The 21,671-nt window shown below is 46.9% G+C and overlaps 1 protein-coding gene across 4 annotated transcripts in view; it reads right to left on the bottom strand.

Moving 5' to 3' along the window:
• KLHL24 (kelch like family member 24) overlaps positions 1-13,333 on the bottom strand; it is a 62,876-nt gene extending 49,543 nt beyond the window's left edge. For 3 of the 4 annotated variants that reach the window (XM_040427880.1, XM_040427884.1, XM_040427883.1), the window contains exon 1: positions 13,214-13,333. The gene's annotated coding sequence lies outside the window, so the exon portion shown is untranslated. Of the gene's footprint in view, positions 1-11,837; positions 11,925-13,213 lie in introns of those variants that run through there. The other variant, XM_040427882.1, reaches the window with a different exon arrangement.
• Between the last annotated feature and the right edge of the window lie 8,338 nt (positions 13,334-21,671).

Raw genomic sequence — 21,671 nt, 5'->3', positions numbered from 1 at the left:
ATAACGACACCAACGCAGAGATGGCAGAATATCGAATGAGGGTCCACGTATTTGGAAACAGCCCTTCACCTGCCGTGGCAACTTACGGCCTTCGGCGAAATGCATTAGAGGGAGAATCCAAGTACGGTAAAGACGCCAGAGACTTTGTAGAAAAGGACTTCTATGTAGACGATGGACTCAAATCACTACCGACTGAAGAAGCGGCTATCGATCTGCTCAAAAGGACTCAAAGTATGTTGTACCAAGCTAAACTTAGACTACACAAAATTGCTTCAAACAGCCTGGCCGTTATGAGGGCCTTCGAATCAGGCGATCATGCACCAGGATTCAAGGACATTAACTTGGGACTGGACAGTCCACCTGTGCAGAGGAGCTTGGGCCTCAGATGGGATCTCTCAGCCGACTCCTTCGGTTTTCAGATAAGTTGTGCAGACAAGCCATTCACAAAACGAGGCGTCCTATCAGTGGTAAACAGCCTATTTGATCCGCTGGGATTTGTAGCGCCCATCACCATACAAGGTAAATCTCTACTGAGACAGTTTTCTGAAACAGTCAAGGATTGGGATACCCCACTTCCCTCCGAGAAAGAGCAAAAATGGGAAGCCTGGAAGCGATCTTTGTGTGCCTTGGATGAGATCCACATCCCGAGATGCTATATTAAAACCTCACTTTCCTCTAGCATAAAGAAAGAACTCCACGGAGGCCATCGCAGCGGTCGCCTATCTGAAGGTGACAGAACCCAACAACCAAAATCACGTTGGATTCGTCTTTGGTAAGGCTAAGTTAGCCCCCAAGCCCGATCATACTATTCCCAGACTGGAACTCTGTGGGACTGTGTTGGCAGTGGAGATTGCGGATTTCGTACAACAAGAACTGGGTGTCGACATAGCTGAAGTCCAGTATTACACCGACAGTAAGGTCGTTTTAGGTTACATCCACAATCGGACCAAGCGATTTTACGTGTACGTTAGTAACCGCATAGAGTGAATCAGGAGGTCCTCCAAACCTGAACAATGGCACTATGTACCATCCGAACTTAATCCAGCAGATCACGCCACTAGGCCTATGTCTATAGGTTCCTTTACTAACTCTACTTGGCTTACAGGTCCAGAGTTTCTGCTTGGAGAGGCGGACGAATGTGTACAGGAAGTTTTCAGCATCCAGGATCCGGATAATGATCCAGAAATCCGCGCTGAAGTTAGTGCATTAGTCACTGGAACTAAGCAAACCGCCAGCTTCGGTTGTCAGCGCTTTGAACGTTTCTCCAGCTGGATGAGACTCGTCAGAACTATTGCAAGGTTAGTGCACATTGCAAGATGTTATCATAATACTCACCAAGATAAAGATTGTCATGGTTGGCATGCCTGTCATAAACCCTTCTCTGCTGAGAACATCTCTCATAGTGAGTACCTCATAATACGTCACGTCCAGCAGGAAAATTTCAACATAGAATGGAAGTGCTTGTACAACAAACAGCAGATTCCTTTAAAAAGTCCTCTTGCCAACTTAAATCCAGTTATCGACAGTTTTGGCTTGCTAAGAGTTGGTGGTCGTTTGAATCAAGCCCACCTGGGAATTGCAGAACAAAATCCTCTCATCATTCCCAGCAAACATCATATCACCGTCCTGCTAATCCGACACTACCACGAAAGGGCCGAACACCAAGGCAGGCAAATTACTGAGGGCAAATTACGGTCTGCAGGCCTTTGGATTATAGGTATGAAAAGACGTGTGGCCCAAGTACTGCATGAATGTGTGCACTGTCGTAAAGCAATAGGAAAACAACTACACCAACAAATGGCCGACTTGCCTGCGGATAGACTATGTACAGAACCGCCTTTCACCTATGTTGGCCTAGATGTCTTTGGGCCATGGATGGTGTCTGCACGCAGGACCCGCGGCGGTCACGCAAACAGTAAGCGTTGGGCTGTACTATTTACTTGCATGAGCGTGCGAGCAGTTCACATAGAGGTGATAGAATCTATGGACACATCCAGCCTTATCAATGCCTTAAGACGGTTCTTCGCTATCAGAGGACCAGTTAAACAATTGAGGTCTGACCAGGGAAGCAACTTCATCGGAGCTTGTAGAGAACTTAACATCGACACCAAGTCCATTCAAGATCAGTTGGCGGAAAAAGGTTGCACCTGGATTTTCAATCCTCCTCATAGTTCCCACATGGGAGGCTCCTGGGAGAGAATGATCGGCATCTCACGCAACATCTTAAATTCTATGCTGATGGATGTAAACTCGTCAAGACTCACACATGAGACTCTAGTCACCCTTCTTGCCGAAGTTTCGGCCATTATCAATTCAAGACCCCTTGTGCCAGTGTCTATGGATCCTGAAACACCAGCCATACTGACTCCGGCTATTCTACTTACCCAAAAAACTGAGAGTACGCTAATACCTAGTGGAGAATTTACTCATGCCAACATCTATCAAAAACACTGGAAACGTGTACAATACCTAGCAGATTACTTCTGGAACAGGTGGCGAAAGGAGTACCTCAGTATTCTTCAAGGAAGAAGAAAATGGCAACACAACAAACCAAACTTGAAGGAAGGAGACCTTGTATTGATGAAAGAGCAACAAACCGAAAGGATTGACTGGCCTATCGGACTAATTTCAAAGGTTTTCCCTAGCAAGGATGGCAAGGTCCGGAAGGTGGAGTTGAAGATCTTCAGGAAAGGCGAGCTTAAAACGTTCTCAAGACCAATCAACGAACTCATTTTAATATTACCCATCGAGAACGTCCCTGCAGGGTGAACAGGACTGTATCTAGCTTCGCAGATCTTCTCCATTCCAAGTTGGAAAACAGGACTATCTATGTTTTTGCATTCTAACATGTTCTTTTTACAGGTTGTTTATATTTTATGGACATTCGTCATAGTGAAATCCCCTAAGTGAATTTCAGACGGGGAGTGTGCTGTTCCTTTCAAATTGAATTTCTGCACTTTATTATTATTATTTCTTCTTTCACCTATGTTGTTTCTATCTATTGTTCTCTGCTGCCATCTGCTGGCCGGAATTCGTATGCTGCACGCTTCGTTCGTTGTCTATAAAGTTTTTTCTCTGGGCGTGGTTTTAGCAGCCTTGGGACTGGTCACTTCCTGTAGCCTTTTTCAGTGCTGCAATTCTTTGTGACTGGAGACACACACCTTGGCTTGTGAAGGCATCAGTTTTTGACCAGCAGTTGCCTCAGCAGTTAGCCTCAGGAAAGACATCCACATGACAGCATCTACTGCATTCCTGTATTGTATCACTGTATGACACTGCTCTGGATCAAATAAACCCACGTTTGATTGCATCCTCATGTCTACGTCTGGATCCATCTAACCTGAGCATCTGCCGGTCCGGTCTGCTCCACTGCTTGGATACGAAGGTAGGCCAGTCACAAAGTCATTATCAGTTACACCTTCATTCGCCTTCATGTGGGGACAGAACAAGCGTGGCTGGCAAGAAAGGGTATAAAAGAAGAAAATCTAATGACATGGCCTCCTTGTTCACCTGATCTGAACCCCATTGAGAACCTGTGGTCCATCATCAAATGTGAGATTGACAAGGAGGGAAAACAGTACACCTCTCTGAACAGTGTCTGGGAGGCTGTGGTTGCTGCTGCACGCAATGTTGATGGTGAACAGATCAAAACACTGACAGAATCCATGGATGGCAGGCTTTTGAGTGTCCTTGCAAAGAAAGGTGGCTATATTGGTCACTGATTTGTTTTTGTTTTGTTTTTGAATGTCAGAAATGTATATTTGTGAATGTTGAGATGTTATATTGGTTTCACTGGTAAAAATAAATAATTGAAATGGGTATATATTTGTTTTTTGTTAAGTTGCCTAATAATTATGCACAGTAATAGTCACCTGCACACACAGATATCCCCCTAAAATAGCTAAAACTAAAAACAAACTAAAAACTACTTCCAAAAATATTCAGCTTTGATATTAATGAGTTTTTTGGGTTCATTGAGAACATGGTTGTTGTTCAATAATAAAATTAATCCTCAAAAATACAACTTGCCTAATAATTCTGCACTCCCTGTAAGTGTGTATACAGAGATAGCTGGTAGTCACTGATAGCTGTACATGGGGAGGTGTTATCAGTGATTGATAGCATTCTCTGTGTAAGTGTGTATACAGAGATAGCTGTCAGTCACTGATACAGATGTAGTAGAGTTAACACACATGCTTTATGAGACGTGTTATCTAAACTAAATGCATTATGCAAACACCTTCAATTGCTTTTGTTTCAAGATAATGCGATGAGTTAAGAAATTTGAGTTAAGAGTTAGAACAGGACTATCCTTGTCAGTAATGCAGACAATAATAGGACATGTTCTATTCTTTTGCGGAACAGAAATACGGACATACGGAAACAGAATGCACACGGAGTAACTTCTGTTTTTTTTGCAGACCCACTGAAATGAATGGTTCACGAAAAAAATCAGAACGGACACGGAAAGAATATACTTTCGTGTGCATGAGCCCTAAGTGTGTATACGGAGATAGCTGTCAGTCACTGATAGCTGTACACAGGGAGGTATAATCAGTGATTGATAGCATTCTCTGTGTAAGTGTGTATACAGAGATAGCTGTCAGTCACTGATAGTTGTATAAGGGGGAGGTGTTATCAGTGATTGATAGCATTCTCTGTGTAAGTGTGTATATAGAGATAGCTGTCAGTCACTGATAGTTGTATAAGGGGGAGGTGTTATCAGTGATTGATAGCATTCTCTTTGTAAGTCTGTATACAGAGATAGCTGTGTCTGAGAGATGTACAAGGGGGTGGTCTTAAGTTGGAAAAAGCATTTCCCAGAAAACTCAGTCTGCTCAGCTCCTCCTGCTCTATAACATGCTGCCTGCTGATTGTACTACATTTTGTTTGTGGTGACAGGTTCTCTTTAACATCTTTCTGTTGGAAACACGACAAGAGCACTTACTGAAAAAAATAAAATAAAAAAACAATTCAGGGCAGAAAGTCAGGAGTGAATGAAGAACAGAGTCCCCTTCAGTTATGGGTCATGGACAGTTCATTTCTATGCAGCACAGAGAAGTATGTCAGGAGGCTGATAAATGCTGGGACCATATGTGAAAGCGATAAATAGTGGTATTCAGAACAAGAAAGCGCCACATATGTAGTCTGCCAACAAGGTGAGGTGTCACATCAAACATCTGCACCTCTGTATACCGTATGCCTCATACCCTGAGGTAACAACAGTCTGCATAACTTACCGGGCTGAGCCATACACAAATGCAAATCTGAAAAATGTGTATCTGCCAACAAGAGAATATGAAAATAATGGCAACAGATGGAGCTGAGGTGCAGTACCGGCCACGGCCACACGGAGAGGAGTGGCACTGTATTGTGTGGTTCTGCTGACTGGTCCCTCACCCCTGATACCACATCCATTGCCTATCCTAAACAAAGCAATTCTATTTTTACCAGGTTTATTGCTTCTAGGAATTTTGGATGGGGACAGTGATTTGGCAAGTCTTCCTAGTCATGTGCTGGTAGATTCCACTGCATAATAACATATCATGGATGTTCAGGACTCTAGGGAAATTAGGTGATGACCTCTATGGAAGCTCTGATTTCAGTTTTCCCAGGAACAGATTTGCCTGAAAGAAGGGAAATAAAGGACTTACATGTTTTGTGGTGTAGTTTGTATAATTTAAGGGTAAAAGAGGTTTCCCAGGAATATGCACTGATGACCTATCCCAGGGGTGGGCAACCTGCATCACTCCGGCTGTTGTGAAACTACAATTCCCAGCAGGCTTCAAGAAAGTTCTGAGAAACAAGTATGCATGCTGGGAGTTGTAGTTAATAAGAATAAGTCAGCTATGTGGGACTCCCACAACCACTATTACGTCAGTGCTGAGCTACACTACCAGCCACAGCTGCACGATGTATGCATGGTTGTCTCTGCAAAAACATTAAAGGGGTTGTGTAGGACTTAAAGGGGTTATCCAAACCATATAATGCCCCCCCCCCCCAATGCCCAGGCCCCTCGTATACAACATACTTACCTGCTTGCATTGCTCCGGATCCCTGCACGGCCACTGCTGCATATCCCCATCCGACGGGGTAACCAATAGCAGGCCGCGACGGGGACGAGCCTCCTTAGCATCGTGGGCGACACTAGGGCTGTTTTGATCTGAGCGACAGGGAGATGCAGCGGCGGACATGCAGGGATTCGGAGCGACGCAGGTGACGGGGAGCAGGTAAATATATTGTATATGAGGGGTTCGGACATGGGGGGGGTCATTATAGGGGCTGGATAACTCCTTTAAATATTCATGACCCATCCTCAGGATAGGTCATCATATATCAAATTGGCAGGGGTCTGCACCCCGTGGATCAGCTGTTTGAAGAGGCCTCTGCATTGTGTAACAGGCACAGCACCGTACATTGTATAGTGACTGTGCTTGGAAGTAGCTCAATCCTATAAACAGTATGCCACCAATGTCAGATAGGTGCGGGTCCCACACCTATCTGTAGAACGGGGGCCCCAAAGCGAAGGAGAGTGCACCACATGCCCTCTATTCACTTCTATGGGAGTTCCGAGCAAGCTAGGCTATTTTCGGCACTCCCATAGAAGTGAATAGAGGGTGCGCAGTGCATTCGCGGCGCATTCTGAATGGAGAGCAATCCGTTCAGTATGCATCAGGATGTCTTCAGCTCAGTCACTGTACAGTTTTTGCATGCTGCGGTATTTCCTCTGTCTAAAATTCCAGAACACTTGCCGGAATGCAGGATTCGGCATTATTTTACATTGAAATGCATTAATACCGTCCCCGGCCCTAAGTGTTCCGGGAAAACTGATCCGGTTTTGTGGTCTGCGCATACGCAGACTTTTCAAAATGTGAAAAAGATAAATACCGGATTAGTTTTTCCGGATGACAACCGGAAAGACGGATCCGTTCTTGCAATACATTTGTGAGACAGATCTGCATCCGGCGATGGAACTGCCTGCCGGAATCCAGCGACGCTAGTGTGAAAGTGCCCTAACATATGGATTAAAAGGTCTCTTGCACACGGCCATTGTGCTCCAGTGGCCGTATTGCAGGCCGCATGCGGCGGTTCCGCATTACACGGGGCACCGACCGTGTGCACCCTGCATGACGGACCCATTCACAAATCCGGAGATGCGGTGCTTCCGTTCTGCAAAAAGATAGAACTTGTTCTATTTTTTTGCAGAACAGACGGATCACGGACCCATTCAAACTGAACGGGTCTGGATCCACCCCGGCCGCCGCACGGATGTTGCCCGTGCATTGGGGACCGCAAATTGCGATTCCCAATGCACGGAACGGAACCACAACGGCCAAAGTACTTTGTCTCCAGATCACTGTGAAAGGTATCATTACATCCAGCAGACCTAGTCCTACAGGGCATTGTGCCTGGTTTATCGGTGAACTTCCTGGTGACACACTCCATTTAAACACCCATTTTAAAGTTCTTGAAGGAGCAGCAAATAAACATTCTGTCCCTTTAAGAAGGAGAGAAAAAAAAAAACGAAACCAAGGAACAGCCTGATAAACACACCAGAGAAAAAAAAGCAGAGCAAACATTGGGCCGGACTACGACGTAAGCTTCCTTGTGGGTTAAAAGTAGAAACAAAGCGTCTTCGTCCCTTCCTCTTCTGTGAATTCTATGGACAGGAGAAAAACAGCTGAAAAAAGCAACAGCAGGCTGACACAGGGACAGAGATTCGTTAAACCGCCCGAGGCCTAACGTGCTGGCAGAGTGCCCGAAACTGAAAGAAAAGACACTAAAATAACCTCCTCAGCAACAGCAAAGAGCGAGCCAATCCTCTGAGCGGAGCCAACACTCCAGTATGGAAAGCAGAACAAATATATCCTGTGTCTCAGCGCCTCCGACAGCCAAGCATGCAAATAGGGGAACAATGGCGCTCAGGTTAGCCGAGTCCAAGCGAAGAAGGCCCCAGCAGATGGCACAGCTGGAATCTAATGTCATCAGAGGCGGATCAGGACGCCACGTCAGCCTCAGCACCTGCAGGATCTCTTCTGCTCATAGCGTCAGCAATTCAAGGATAACATATTCGGGGACTTATGCCATTCCCTATGATGAAAACTGACGGAGCAGGTACCTGAGCTGGTTCACAACCTGGACAAAAGTGATAGCATCAAAACTGGTGACAAAATCCGCGAGTAAATAACACATGTGGATTTGGTGCGGAAACACAGCTAAAACCGCGTGAAAATCTGCACCGAAAATGAACGACACTGTAGTGCGCACGTACCGTTAGGACAGGAATGCCCAACCTGTGGTCCTCCAGCTGTTGTAAGACTGCAACTCCCACCATGCCCTGCTGTAGGCGGATAGCTGTGGACTGTCTGGGCATGCTGGGAGTTGTAGTTTGGTGGGCCGCAGGTTGGACATCCCTGCCTTAGGGTATATGCACACGGTGCGTATTGCACATGGATTTTTGTAAATGGCCCCCCCGACGTCTTGTAGGGCTACATCAGCTTTGCGAACTGTTGCTTTATTCTGGAGAAATAGTACTTTTGATCCATATGCAACTGAGCAGTTAAGTGCACCAAGGGTGGGCCTAAGCCACTCTGTGCACCCCTGCAAGCCCCTCCCCCTCCTTCTTGATTGACAGGACTAGGTTCCTGCATAATCATCTCTCCTGTCAATCAGGAAGGAGAGGGAGAGTCGGGCAGGGTGCACAGAGCGGCTTGGGCCCGTGCCAGGCTCCCTTTAAATAGAGTCACTTCAGGGGATCAATTATGAGTCACTTAAGTCAATATTGAAGTGCGGAGAATCTATTTATAAGCAGAGACAGATGCTTTATTCATGGCTGGCAACGGGTGATCAGCCCAGAAACGAGAGGCGAGTGGATGGGTGTTTTGGCTAGGGTGACCTGTTCTGCATGCTGCGCACGCTCCACCTCTGAAAGTGGCCAGATCAGTTTCCTCTTCGCAAAACCTTGGCAGGCAACAGAGCTGATATAAACAATGCAGAAAAGAAATGAGGGCAGGAGAGATGTGTGAGCGCACAGTACTGCCAACGCGGCGGCGGGTGCAGCTCGCTCCGGTTTTTACACTTAACCCAAGCCTGACCATTAAACTGTCAACCAATCTGCCGTCAACAGGACAACGAGCTCAGAAGATATTGGCCATTCCGTGTGAAAACACTTACAAAGACCAACAAGGCACTTGTCCTTTTCTGCTTTATTGCGAAAGCAAAGTACAGAAGCTTCGCTGATAAGTCACATTTACAGCCGGGGATCTTGAAGTGACGCATTCTTCTTTAAGAACCTCATTAGCTGATAATAATGTCACAAAGGGTTAAACAATGGTAGGTGCAGGTAAGGTTGTCTACACACATCAGACAGCTGTGTCCTGTTATCCTGAAGTGCTCCTTTAAATTTACACGGCTTTCGTAATTTGTATTTTGTATGGAAGGAACTTACAGATCTCCAGACCAGAGATGGAATCTGAGGATGGAGCAGAAGATCTGCCAAAACGTTCTTCACCGTCCATGACTTATACATTTCCTTCTTCCCACTCCACATAAATTTGTTCACGTTTGAAATGGATGTTCCATGCCCTGCGATCTTCAGGGTGTCTCACATAGTGGTTTAGGTTTACCAATCCTGTGAAGAATAGACCGTGTGTGTCCATACCATAAATGAAGCTTCTATGGAAGCCATGCTATAGTTTGCTAAGTCAATGCTAAAATCTGGTGATGACTCTCCGCGGAAAATCATCACAAAGAAGGAGGCAAGCATCCACATGGTCACATTGTCCTGTCAGATGTAAAAGCAGGAAGACACAGGCTGTGCCCACCTTTCCCAACATGGTGGATGTGGTTGTGAGCACCACGTGGAGGCTCCATTTTTCTGACTACACTTTGGCCACATATCTTAGAAAGCTTCAGACCAAACACTCATTCAGATGATGACTATGATCCCCCCCATACACTTGTACACTTGGGTCGGTCAAGTGTGCATGTTTTCTCAAAAGAGAGAGTGGAATAAGTTGCTGGTGGACATCTCTGACAGGGGTGTATCTACTTTGACATCAACAAAATTGGGCAGTTGAAACCAAACATGACCTACTGCTCTTGCTCAGACATCTGCTGTACACCCCTTGAGGCACCTTATCTACTTTGAGAGCAACAAGACCGGCAGGTGAAACCCAACATGGCCTACCCTTCCCGCCCGGACATCTGCTGGATAACAATGGTGGCAGCTTATCTACTTTGAGAACAAAGGGATCTGGCAGGTAAAACCCAACACAACCTACTCTTCTTGTTCAGACATCTGTGGAGACTTCTGGTGGCAGCTTACCTACTGTGAGAACAACTGATTGGGCAGGTGAAACCCAACATGACTTACTCTTCTTGTCCGGATATCTGCTGGACACCCCTAGTGGCATCTTATCTAATTTCGAGAACAACAGGATTGGGCAGTTGAAACTCAACATGACCTATCCTTTTTCCCAGCACGTCTGCTGCCAGGGGTTGTTGGGACACTACCATACACGTTAGATGGCTGGTCGATTTCTACAGTGTTTGGCCATCTTAAGATTTGGATGGCTCTGTGATAGGTTGAAGAAGGTCCTGCCAGAGCTCCTGCTCCATCCTCAGATACCATCTCTGGTGTGGAGATCTGTAAGTTCCTTCCATACAGAACTGCTGCTCATCAGCGTTTATTTCTGATCACACAAAAGGGATGATATCCATGTTCCTACGTCTTACACGTAACGACTTTGTCCTTAGGAGCAAGATAACAAAGAAAGATCTCACACTAAGCTGCAGAAGACATGAGAACATAAATCAGGCATGTGAGGTAGCTAAGCACAGTGCCTTAGGCTGGTTAACAGTAAATAACCCTAACTAATGTTACGAAACCATGCCCTCCCTCTGATGTAAGCAGAAGCTGGGACACGGTGTCAATAAACAGCCGGCTCACGTGACCGCACCGAGGCAAAGGCTGCCCCCTGTGAGAGAGGACAGGTGAGCGGTGGCCAGATCACTGAAGGACTTGATCTATGGCCTAAAGCCTATATTGGACAGATCAGCAAGCATTCCCTCCTGGCAATTGCTTGTTAGCTAGTGGAGGAGACCAGTACTATTACATGCAGCGATCTCCTCCACAGTATGGTGAGGAGCGATCATTATGCCATCGCTCGTCGCCATACTGTCTAGGGATGTACCGGCGCCAGATCCTTATTAGACAGCACAATCTACCGCCTGCAAGCGCTGATTTTTAGGCATGCTTAAAAATCAGAACTGTCTGATGCTCTTTCATCAGGCAATCGGGGGCAGTATTACACTGCCAGTGTAATATAGTCTTTATTCACACAGTCAGTGTTTGGTCAGTGATTTCCATCAGTGATTCTGAGCCAAAACCAGGTGCGGGTCTAAACACAGAACAGGAGCAGATCTTTCCCTTATACCTTATGTCTGAGGAGACTCCACTCCTGATTTTGGCTCACAATCACTGATGTAAATCACTGACCAAACACTGACATGTGAATGACTCCGGCTGTAACCTAAGGGAGAGGCTTCTCCATAGGGCTGATGTTCACCAGAGACCCCCTGAAGCTGGGGCTCATAAGAATCATCCACAATATAGCCTCAATTTCAGGGGCGTAGGTGTAGGGGGTGCAGCGGTAGTGGTCACTACTGGGCCCAGAGCCTGAGGGGGCCATATAAGAAGACACCAGCATGATAGAAAGCACGCGGTAGCTGGGGGCCCCGTTAAAGATTTTGCCCTGGAGCCCAGGATCTTTATAACCCATCATATGAGCAATTTCTAAGGAGGACAGACCCGTGCCAGTCAATAGTGTACCCACAATCCATGACCTGGCACTGTACCCGGCTTCTATCGTCCTCTCCCTGGCATCTGGAGACTGAACCCCTCATCTCCATGCAGGTGGCAATACTGGACCTACATAGACTGTGCAGATCATCTGTTAGCACCCGGGACCTCACATTGCCTTCAAATAACCAGTACCCCAAATATATTCATTCTTCTTAGTTCCAGACCCCCATGAGAAAGTCCAGTTCTTACTTATGATTCCCTTTCAGCTGGAAAATCATTGGTGCTGATCCAATCCATAATCTGTAGAGTTGGCAATACCCATAAGACCACTGTCGGCCTCACCCGACCCCCTATAGCAGAGATGCTCAACCTACGGCCCTCCAGCTGTTGTATAACTACAACTCCCACCATGCACTTCTGTAGGCTGATAGCTGTAGGCTGTCCAGGTATTATGGGAGTTGTAGTTTTCCAACAGCTGGAGGGCCACAGGTTGAGCATGCCTGCCCTATAGACATGCATGCTCAGCTTGGGTTGTCCAGTAGAAAACAAGCCCGAAACAGCACCGACCCTGTCCATGGGTTGTGTCTGGTAAATGGGGCTGAGCTGCAGTACCTCACACGTCCTGCAGACAGGTGTGGCGCTGGAAGAAAGTAGACATATTTTTCCAACCCCTTTACACATTTTTCTAGGTTTCCTGGCTGAGATGACCTCAATCTTCACATGGGAAGGGGTCTCACTGTACAGGAGTACGGCCGTTATCATCGACCCCAGGGAACGGCAGTAACGCGGAGACTTCCTCATGCCGTGGATAATAAATACACAGAATACGTAATATTAGCTACCATAAGTCACCTGCGTCCAGACCACCTACAGTTCCTCCACATTCAGGGCCTCTGCTTGCTGTACACTGCCAGGACCGCCCCCGTAATCTCTGAACAGCACCAGATTCGTGTGCACTACAGAGCCCAGCGGTCTATTTGTGGAACCACAAGGGGTGCAAACCAATGCTATATCCTGACATGTCTATACCACACTTCTAACTTCAGTTTTAGGTGGACTTCCCCTTTAAGTCAAAGTGATGCAAGACATCAAGAGCTTCCAGCAGGTTGGATGTCATCCATTATCGCAGTAACGGGCGTTTGGGGCATATTAATTAATTAATAACGGTATCCAGTCTGGGGGGTATCCAGTTATGTACATACCATACTGACCTCCAGTATGGAGACTGCAGAGTGTGACCTCCATGTCCTCTCCATACTTTACTGCCCCCTCTGTGCTGTGTACAGAGCCTCCCCAGTTGTTGTGGAAGACTACAACTCCCAGCGTGCCCTGACAGCCTGAGCATGTGCAGTAGTAAGACACACAATGAGAGTCAATGTGATAGGATGGAGGGTTATAGACACTGACCTGCCTGCTCCTGCACGGGGTGTAGTGCCCGGCTCCCGCTCTGCTGTGCTCAGGGATCACACAATGATGACACAACTCCGGGGAGCACAATCCGGTCTCCTTGAAAACAAAGAGCACTGAACACATGACATGAAAGATCCAAAACATGTGACGTCACCAGAGGCGGACCAATCACAGCGCGGCCGGGGATGCCGGGAGGTGTAGTTCTTCTCGCCGGGGGACAGACGTGGTGCGCTGGTCCTGGGGGTTACTGAACTACAAGTCCCAGAAGGCGTGCTGTCACCAGTGTTATAGTTACCTGCATCCCATGGAATATAACCGTGTTCTCTGTTATGTCAGGCTGGTCAAGCACATGAACCCGCCGCAGTCAGTCCTCAGAGGTATATGGCGGATTTTTCCATGTGAACGGGCTGCTGTGGATTTGCAGTTGTAGATATCCGCACGCATATTTAGCGCCATTCAGTGCGGTTAGAAGGAACACATTGACCTGAGTGAATTATACCTAGATGTATGTTCACACAGCAGATATTGACGCTGTGCCAAGGAGGGCAGCGCAGATTCAACCTGAGCAAGAGCTGAGCCCTGTCATCTCTGCGCTGTATATTACAGGATCGGCGCAGACGCAGCGCAAGCGAGAAAAGGCAGCGCTGCTTGGAGCGCAGCAGGAGAAACACTGAGCGGAGACTAGTGTTGAGCGAACTTGTGTTTTAAGTTCGGCCAGGGGCGGACTGACTGGTCGGGCACTTCGGACATGGCCGGGATGGGGGCCCGCCGCAGAATAACATTATGTGTTAATGTTATGCTGGCCTGGTAATCGCAGCGGGGCCCGGTGCAGTCACTGTATTTATTCTATTACACCGGCCCCGCTCACTGTAATTCATATGTGAACAACTTGAAATACTCTGCGATCCTCTCCCTCTGAGCTCTCTGTACTCACAAACTCAGTAGCAGGCTGGGCGGCAGCGCAACTCTTCCTGTGTCCCGCCCTGTATGTCCATATATGGAGTCAGTGCTTGTGTATTCTAATTTAGCCTGTATTTCAGAAAAGTTTCTGCTGGGATTAGCACCTAACCACAGGGCCATAAGAGAGGCATTGACACTGACTTAGTGTGCTGGGACAGCTGTCATATAGAGATATAGCAGTGCTGGGTGTGTTTGGGCAGCTGTCATGTCTATAGATGTAGCAGAGCTGGGTGTGCTGGGGCAGCTGTCATATATAGAGATATAGTAGAGCTGAGTGTGCTGGGACAGCTGTCATATAGAGATATAGCAGTGCTGGGTGTGTTAGGGCACAGTCATGTGTATAGATGTACACTTAGCCAGCTATAACAGTAGAAGTCTCATATTTTTTCAGTCAGTGTCAATGCCTTTCTTATGGTCGTGTGGTTAGGTGCTTTGCCTGTGATACAGAAGGTCGTGGGTTCGAATCCCAGCAGAAATTTTTCTGAAATACAAGCACTGACTCCATATATGGACATACAGGGCAGGACACAGGAAGAGGCTGACATGGAGGTAAGTATAAGTGTTTTTTTTTTAATACCCGACTGTTACTGCCATGGGGGGAGCAGGAGGCACTTGATACTGGCACAGATACTGGCACATGGGGGGGGGTTTGGCACCTGATACTAGCACATGGGGGGAGGGGGGTTGGGTTGGCACCTGATACTGGCACGAGGGGGGGAGGGGGGTTGGCACTAGGATACTGGCACATGGGGGGGGAGGAGAGAGGCACCTGATACGGGCACGAGGGGGGGGGGGGGGGGGGGGGTTAGCACCTGATACTAGCACATGGGGAGGGGAAGGAGAGAGGCACCTGATATTGGCACATGGGGGGGGGGGGGTTGGCACCTGATACTAGCACATGGGGGGAGGGGGGTTGGGTTGGCACCTGATACTGGCACATGGGGAGGGGGGTTGGCACTAGGATACTGGCACATGGGGGGAAGGAGAGAGGCACTATGATACTGGCACATGGGGGAAGGGAGAGAGGCACTTGATACTAGCACTTTTTTTTGGGGGGGGGGGTGGCACTATGATACTGGGACATGGGGGGAAGAGAGAGGCACTTGATACTGACACATGGGGGGTTTGGCACTATGATACTGGCACATGGGGGTGGGAAGGAGAGAGGCACTTGATACTGGCACATTGGGGGGGATGGCACTATGATACTGGGACATGTGGGGGGGAGGAGAGAGGCACTTGATACTGGCACATGATGGGGGGGCATCTATGGGGACACTTACTGGCACATTATTGGGGGGCATTATGGGGGACACTAGGCCGGCAGCCTATCAGAATAGGGGATAATGAGATCCGCACACCCTGTTTGGGTGGTGGGTGCCCACGGAGGACGAGGAATCGTCACGTAGCAAAGTGAAGAAATTCGTGGCACACCAGAGTAGATTTGATGCAATTTAATTAATTCATTGATGTTTTATATCATTTCATAACTTCATGTATATATACATAATTGATACATCCGGATAGCAAATTAGGCTTGTATAACGTGTCCCAACGTTTTGGCCATATATCTGGCCTTTGTCAAGGGATCTGTGGTTATAATAGTGGAGACCTCGTCCGGATGTCATCCGGACGAGGTCTCCACTATTATAACCACAGATCCCTTGACAAAGGCCAGATATATGGCCGTAACGTTGGGACACGTTATACAAGCCTAATTTGCTATCCGGATGTATCAATTATGTATATATACATGAAGTTATGAAATGATGTAAAACATCAATGAATTAATTAAATTGCATCAAATCTACTCTGGTGTGCCACGAATTTCTTCACTTGGCAGCCTATCAGAGGCCGGACACTGAGGGCATCTACTGGGGCACTATATATGGGGCATTTTATACTGGTACATTATGGGGGGCACTAGCAGGAAGGGGGGAGAGGAGCACTATGGGGGAATTTACTGGGGGCACTATATAGGGGTATTTTATACTGGGACATTATGGAGGCACTATGGGGACATTAGCTCAACTGGGGGCATTACAAGGGGGTATTTTTTGCACTGTCACATTAAAAGGAGAATTATTTCTGCTAGGGGGGGGGGCATTATGGTGGGCTTTTTTACTCCCCCATGGTATGACCCCCTAGTAGCAGCACCAGCCTCTCCCTGCTCTGCTATCCCACTGCCCCTTCTCCAAATCCTTATTATGAAATCTTTCTCATTAGGATGAAACACAACATCAGCTCCGCCGAGTTGTCCCCACATGTGTATTGGCGATTTCCCTTTGTCGTGAGAGATAATTGAATTGCTCCTCGGGTGTCTCCAGGGCAGAGAGGATGAAACCATGATGCATTGTGGGGATGTGTTGTGTCTGTGTATCCTGAGTGCTACGTATCTGTCCTGTGTCACAGTCTTCCTTCTGGTCCCCTAGGGGCGTGTCCACCAGATGGGGACCTGCATAAATACGGGCTGGTAGCCCTCAATAAAGTGTTCCTGTTTTTATACCTTCATGAAGTCTTGGCTCTTGTTTGGGGGATGGGATAACTACACTCTTGGGGATTGCTATATCATAATACTCCCCTGAGTATAAGCTCTTGTAAGAGCTTGCTCCTGGTTCCTGTCTCTGGATTTAGGAGAGGTTCACCCACTGGAGCCTTGTCGTAGATCCAGGGTGGGTAGGAGACGGCGAGACCTCCACCAAGCTTCGGCGGTTCGTGGGGTCTGCAGTGCTGACGGTGTCAAGTGGAGTGCTTGGAGTCCTCTGGAAGCACTAGGAGCATCTATTGACGGAGGTACCCGGTCGGGGTGCTAGGCGTTCTGTTACACATACCCTTCTCAATAATCAACAGAAAAGCCTTTATTGGCTATTACAGCAATCAAACGCTTCCTATAATTGCAGACCAGCTTTTTGCATGTCTCCACAGGTATTTTTGCCCATTCATCTTTAGCAATGAGCTCCAAATCTTTCAGGTTGGAGGGTCTTCTTGCCATCACCCTGATCTTTAGCTCCCTCCACAGATTCTCAATTGGATTCAGGTCTGGACTCTGGCTGGGCCACTCCAAAACGTTAATGTTGTTGTCTGCTAACCATTTCTTCACCACTTTTGCTGTGTGTTTTGGGTCATTGTCATGCTGAAATGTCCACTGGTGCCCAAGGCCAAGTTTCTCTGCAGACTGCCTGATGTTGTCGTTGAGAATCCTCATGTATTGCTCTTTTTTCATGGTGCCGTTTACTGTGATTAGGTTCCCTGGTCCATTGGCTGAAAAACACCCCCAAAGCATTAGGTTCCCACCACCATGTTTGACAGTGGGGATGGTGTTCTTTGGGTTGAAGGCTTCTCCTTTTATTTGCGAAATGGAGGAAACATCATTGTGACCAAACAATTCAATTTTTGTTTCATCTGACCATAACACAGAAGACCAGAAGTCTTCTTCTTTGTCCAGATGAGCTTTTGCAAGGTCAAAAAATTACTTGCTTGTTGAATAAAACTAACTTTAAGTCAAAATTTGCCAGGGGTATGAATAATTATGGGCAGCACTGTAGCTTTCATGCTGCCTGATACAAAAATTGAAACGGCACCCCCTCCACCATGCCAATTTCTTGACCTAACCCCTTCCCTCTAGCCGGAGGTGTAACTTGACCAGCATGCACTCTCTATACTGGTGTCTTCTTATGTGGCACAAGGGTCTTTGGGCCCCTCATGCTCCAGGGCCCGGTGGCGACTGCTACCTCTGCACCCCCTATAGCTACGCCCCTGCCTTGCGCACTTGGATTTCTCCATACTCTCTGAATATATTGATGATATTATGGAATATAGATGGGGAGGGGGGGATATTCAAAGTCTTTACAATTTAAGGCCTCATGCACACGACCGTTGTTTCATTCCGTGTCCGTTGCGCCGTCTTTCGTGATTTTCTGCGGACCCATTGATTTTCAATGGGTCAGTTGAAAACTCGGCTAATGCACCGTTTCCCATCCGCGTCCGTAATCCGTGGTTCCAGTCCGTCAAAAAAATATAACCTGTCCTATTATTTTCGCGGGAAATGGTTCGCGGACCCATTCAAGTCAATGGGACCGCTAAAAAACGCGGAATCACACAAGATTGTCATCCGCGTCCGTGTCCATTTTTTTTCCTATCATTTGCATGGAAAACCTGTCTTAGACTTTTTTTTACCTTCCTTTATGTCTGGTGGTCCTCCAAAAATAAAGGAAGACACACGGAAACGGAACCCGATTTTGCGGAACGGAACACAACAACGGTCGTGTGCATGAGGCCTTACATTGAGAAACATTTTTCTGAAATTGTACCACAGTTTTTAGATGCAGTGTTTCGCAGATTGTTTAACCGCTGCCCATCTTTGCTTCTCTCTACCATGCCCATTTTATACCCAGTCTTGTGACTTAGCAGTAAATGGCTCCTCCAGCTGTTTTTCATTGATACCACTTACTTTTCCGGCCTTTATTGCCCCCGTCCCAACTTTTTGAGATGCATTGCTGCCATCAAGTTCTGAATAATTTTTTTTTTATATTATTATTTTTTATGAAATGGTAAAATGTCTCACTTTTATTATCTGATTTGGAATGTATGTTCTATGTACACAATATGTAGGACATGTTTTTGGAATTGGGGCTGTAATATGGCCTCCTGCAGTATGCTCCCACCCAGTGACAAAGAAAAAAAGTCACTCACCTGACTTCCATTCCATGCCGCCATCTGCGATGCTGCACAGGCCGTTTCTGGCCCGCAACCTGAGATGCCATCATTGGGCTGTCTGGGGTATTTATATGTCCTGCCATGAGCTTCAGATCCAGTGGCCTGTGGCATGAGAGTGGATGGTGTTGGCAGCCATTGGTTCTTGTACCTCGCCACAGTATACAACTGTATCAACGTCCTGGGGACACCAATGCAGTTGATTGTAGTGCACAGCACGGCTATCACCCTATGTAAAAGGCCCTTCAAAGGGTTTTCCCAGACTTAGGCCTGTATTACACCAACAGATTATCTGGTCAGATGGCCAATTACACCCACAGATCTTTTGTTATACACACCAACTATTGATCTGATTGGACAGATATTGGTCACATAATATGTTGGTGCAATACAGGCCTAACATACTGATGACCTATATTGTCTGGATAAGTCATCAGTATCTGATAGGTGGGGGGTCGACACCTGGGACCCCCGCAGATCAGCTCTTTGAGAAGGCACCGGCGCTCATCAGTATTTAAGTTTCGGAAAACCCCTTTAATAGCTGGCAGCAAAAGACAACTATGTTCCATGCCTCCCCCCTTTATAAATATGCATTCTCGGATCAGCTGAGCATACATGTTTACTGTATGTCAATAGGGAAAGTGCCATAAGCAGATCTGAGTAGGAGACAAAGAAGTGGACAAGTTCAAAGTACATCAGTCGGACCATCTTTCCCCAACCCCCGACGTCTCACTATAAAGTGACATTTACATGACCATAAGTGTCACCGCTAGGGATGAGCGAATCGACTTTGGATGAAACATCCAAAGTCGATTTGCATAAAACGCAGGAGCTCCGTACAGTATTAGAATGTATTGGCTCCGATGAGCCGAAGTTATTGCTTCACGAGACTTTGCGCAATAACTTCATAAATTAATTTATACTGTAAAAAAACATTTCCTGAACTCGGGTTTGGTTCCAAGTGGTACCTTGGAACCGAACCCGAGTTCGGGGAAATGTTTTTTTACAGTACAAATTAATTTATGAAGTTATTGTGCAAAGTCTCGCGAGACTTCAATCATCGGAGCCAATACATTCTAATACTGTACGGCGCTCCTGCTCCGTACAGTATAAGGGTCCATTCACACGTCCGTATGTGTTTTGCGGATCCCCAAAACACGGACACCGGCAATGTGCGTTCCACATTTTGCGGACCGCACATCGCCGGCACTCTCATGGACAATGCCTTTCTTGTCCGCAATTGCAGGCAAGAATAGGACATGTTCTATTTTTTTGCGGAACGGAAGTGCGGTACTGTAAATGCGTATGCGGACAGCACATTCCGGCCCCATTGAAAATTGCGGAACAGATGCGGACCCATTTTGCAGATGTGTGAATAGACCCTTAGAACAAAGTTTTATGCGAATCGACTTCAGATGTTTCATCCGAAGTTGATTCTCTCATCCCTAGTCACCGCCATTGGGGGTTGTGGGAAGAGCCCTGAAGTTGAGACCAAGATTTTTGCAGAGTGCTGGGTAATTTGCATACTGGATGAACGTCTTATTTAAAGTCCTTTTTTTGAAACATTTTTAATAACGTATTTAGAAAAATATTTATTTCTTAAAGTGTAACTATTTGCTAGTTTATTAGAGCTAGGCATGTATACCTGAGTAAGGCTACTTTAACACTAGCGTCGGGGTTCCACTTGTGAGCTCCGTTTGAAGAGTCTCACAAGCGGCCCCGAACGCATCCGTCCAGCTACTAATGCATTCTGAGTGGATGCGGATCCGCTCAGAATGCATCAGTCTGGCACCGTTTGACCTCCGTTCCGCTCAGCAGGCGGACACCCGAACGCAGCTTGCAGCGTTCGGGTGTCCGCCTGGCCGTGCGGAGGCAAACGGATCCGTCCAGACTTACAATGTAAGTCAATGGGGACGGATCCGTTTGAATTTGACACTATATGGCTCAATTTTCAAACGGATCCGTCCCCCATTGACTTTCAATGTAAAGTCTGGACGGATCCGTTCAGGCTACTTTCACACTTAGAATTTTTTCTACAATATAATGCAGACCAGGGCTGGGACAAGGCCATTTGGTGCCCAGGGCGAAGATGGCAAACTGCGCCCCCCCCCCCCCCCCGTTTTTAAGAAAGAATCAATGTTGTTTCAAAACAAGAATATACTTAAAGCAATAGAACAAAGGACTGTGGGACTTTGAAAGTCACAGACACTATAAAGTCCCCCCCATCATCATGTGCCAGTTTTGTAATAAGCCCCCCCAATGTGCCAGTAACACTATTGTAAAAAAAAACACTTATACTTACCTAAGTGTCAGCGATGCGATGCAGCCTCTTCCTGTGTCCCACGCTGTAATGTAAGGCTCAGGCGGCACGATGACGTCATTGCGCCGGCCTCTGATAGGCTGCCGCCCTAGTGCCAGGGGCGTACATAAAAATCACTGGGCCCCATAGCAGGAATCTAAATTGGGCCCCCATTCCCCTTTTATAGCCCCTCCCTTTGTTCCATGAACTATTCTTGCTGCTGCGTTTTATAATTTATGCCATCAGGGCCGGAATGGGATTACAAAACAGCCCTGGCACACAAAAGAGGTATAATAGATGCAGATGTATATTATATACAGCAGTGTACAGTTATGTGAGGTACGCGGTATAATAGATGCAGTGTGTACAGGTATATAGTATATTCCCTAGTGTTCTGATATGTGAGGTACAGGGTATAATAGATGCAGTGTGTACAGGTATATAGTATATACAGCAGTGTACTGATATGTGAGGTACGGGGTA

Source organism: Bufo bufo, chromosome 4, assembly GCF_905171765.1.
Source record: "Bufo bufo chromosome 4, aBufBuf1.1, whole genome shotgun sequence".
NCBI classification, from domain to species: domain Eukaryota; kingdom Metazoa; phylum Chordata; class Amphibia; order Anura; family Bufonidae; genus Bufo; species Bufo bufo.
The sequence above is the reverse complement of the archived record's forward strand: the minus strand, read 5'-3'. Positions and strand labels throughout refer to the sequence as shown.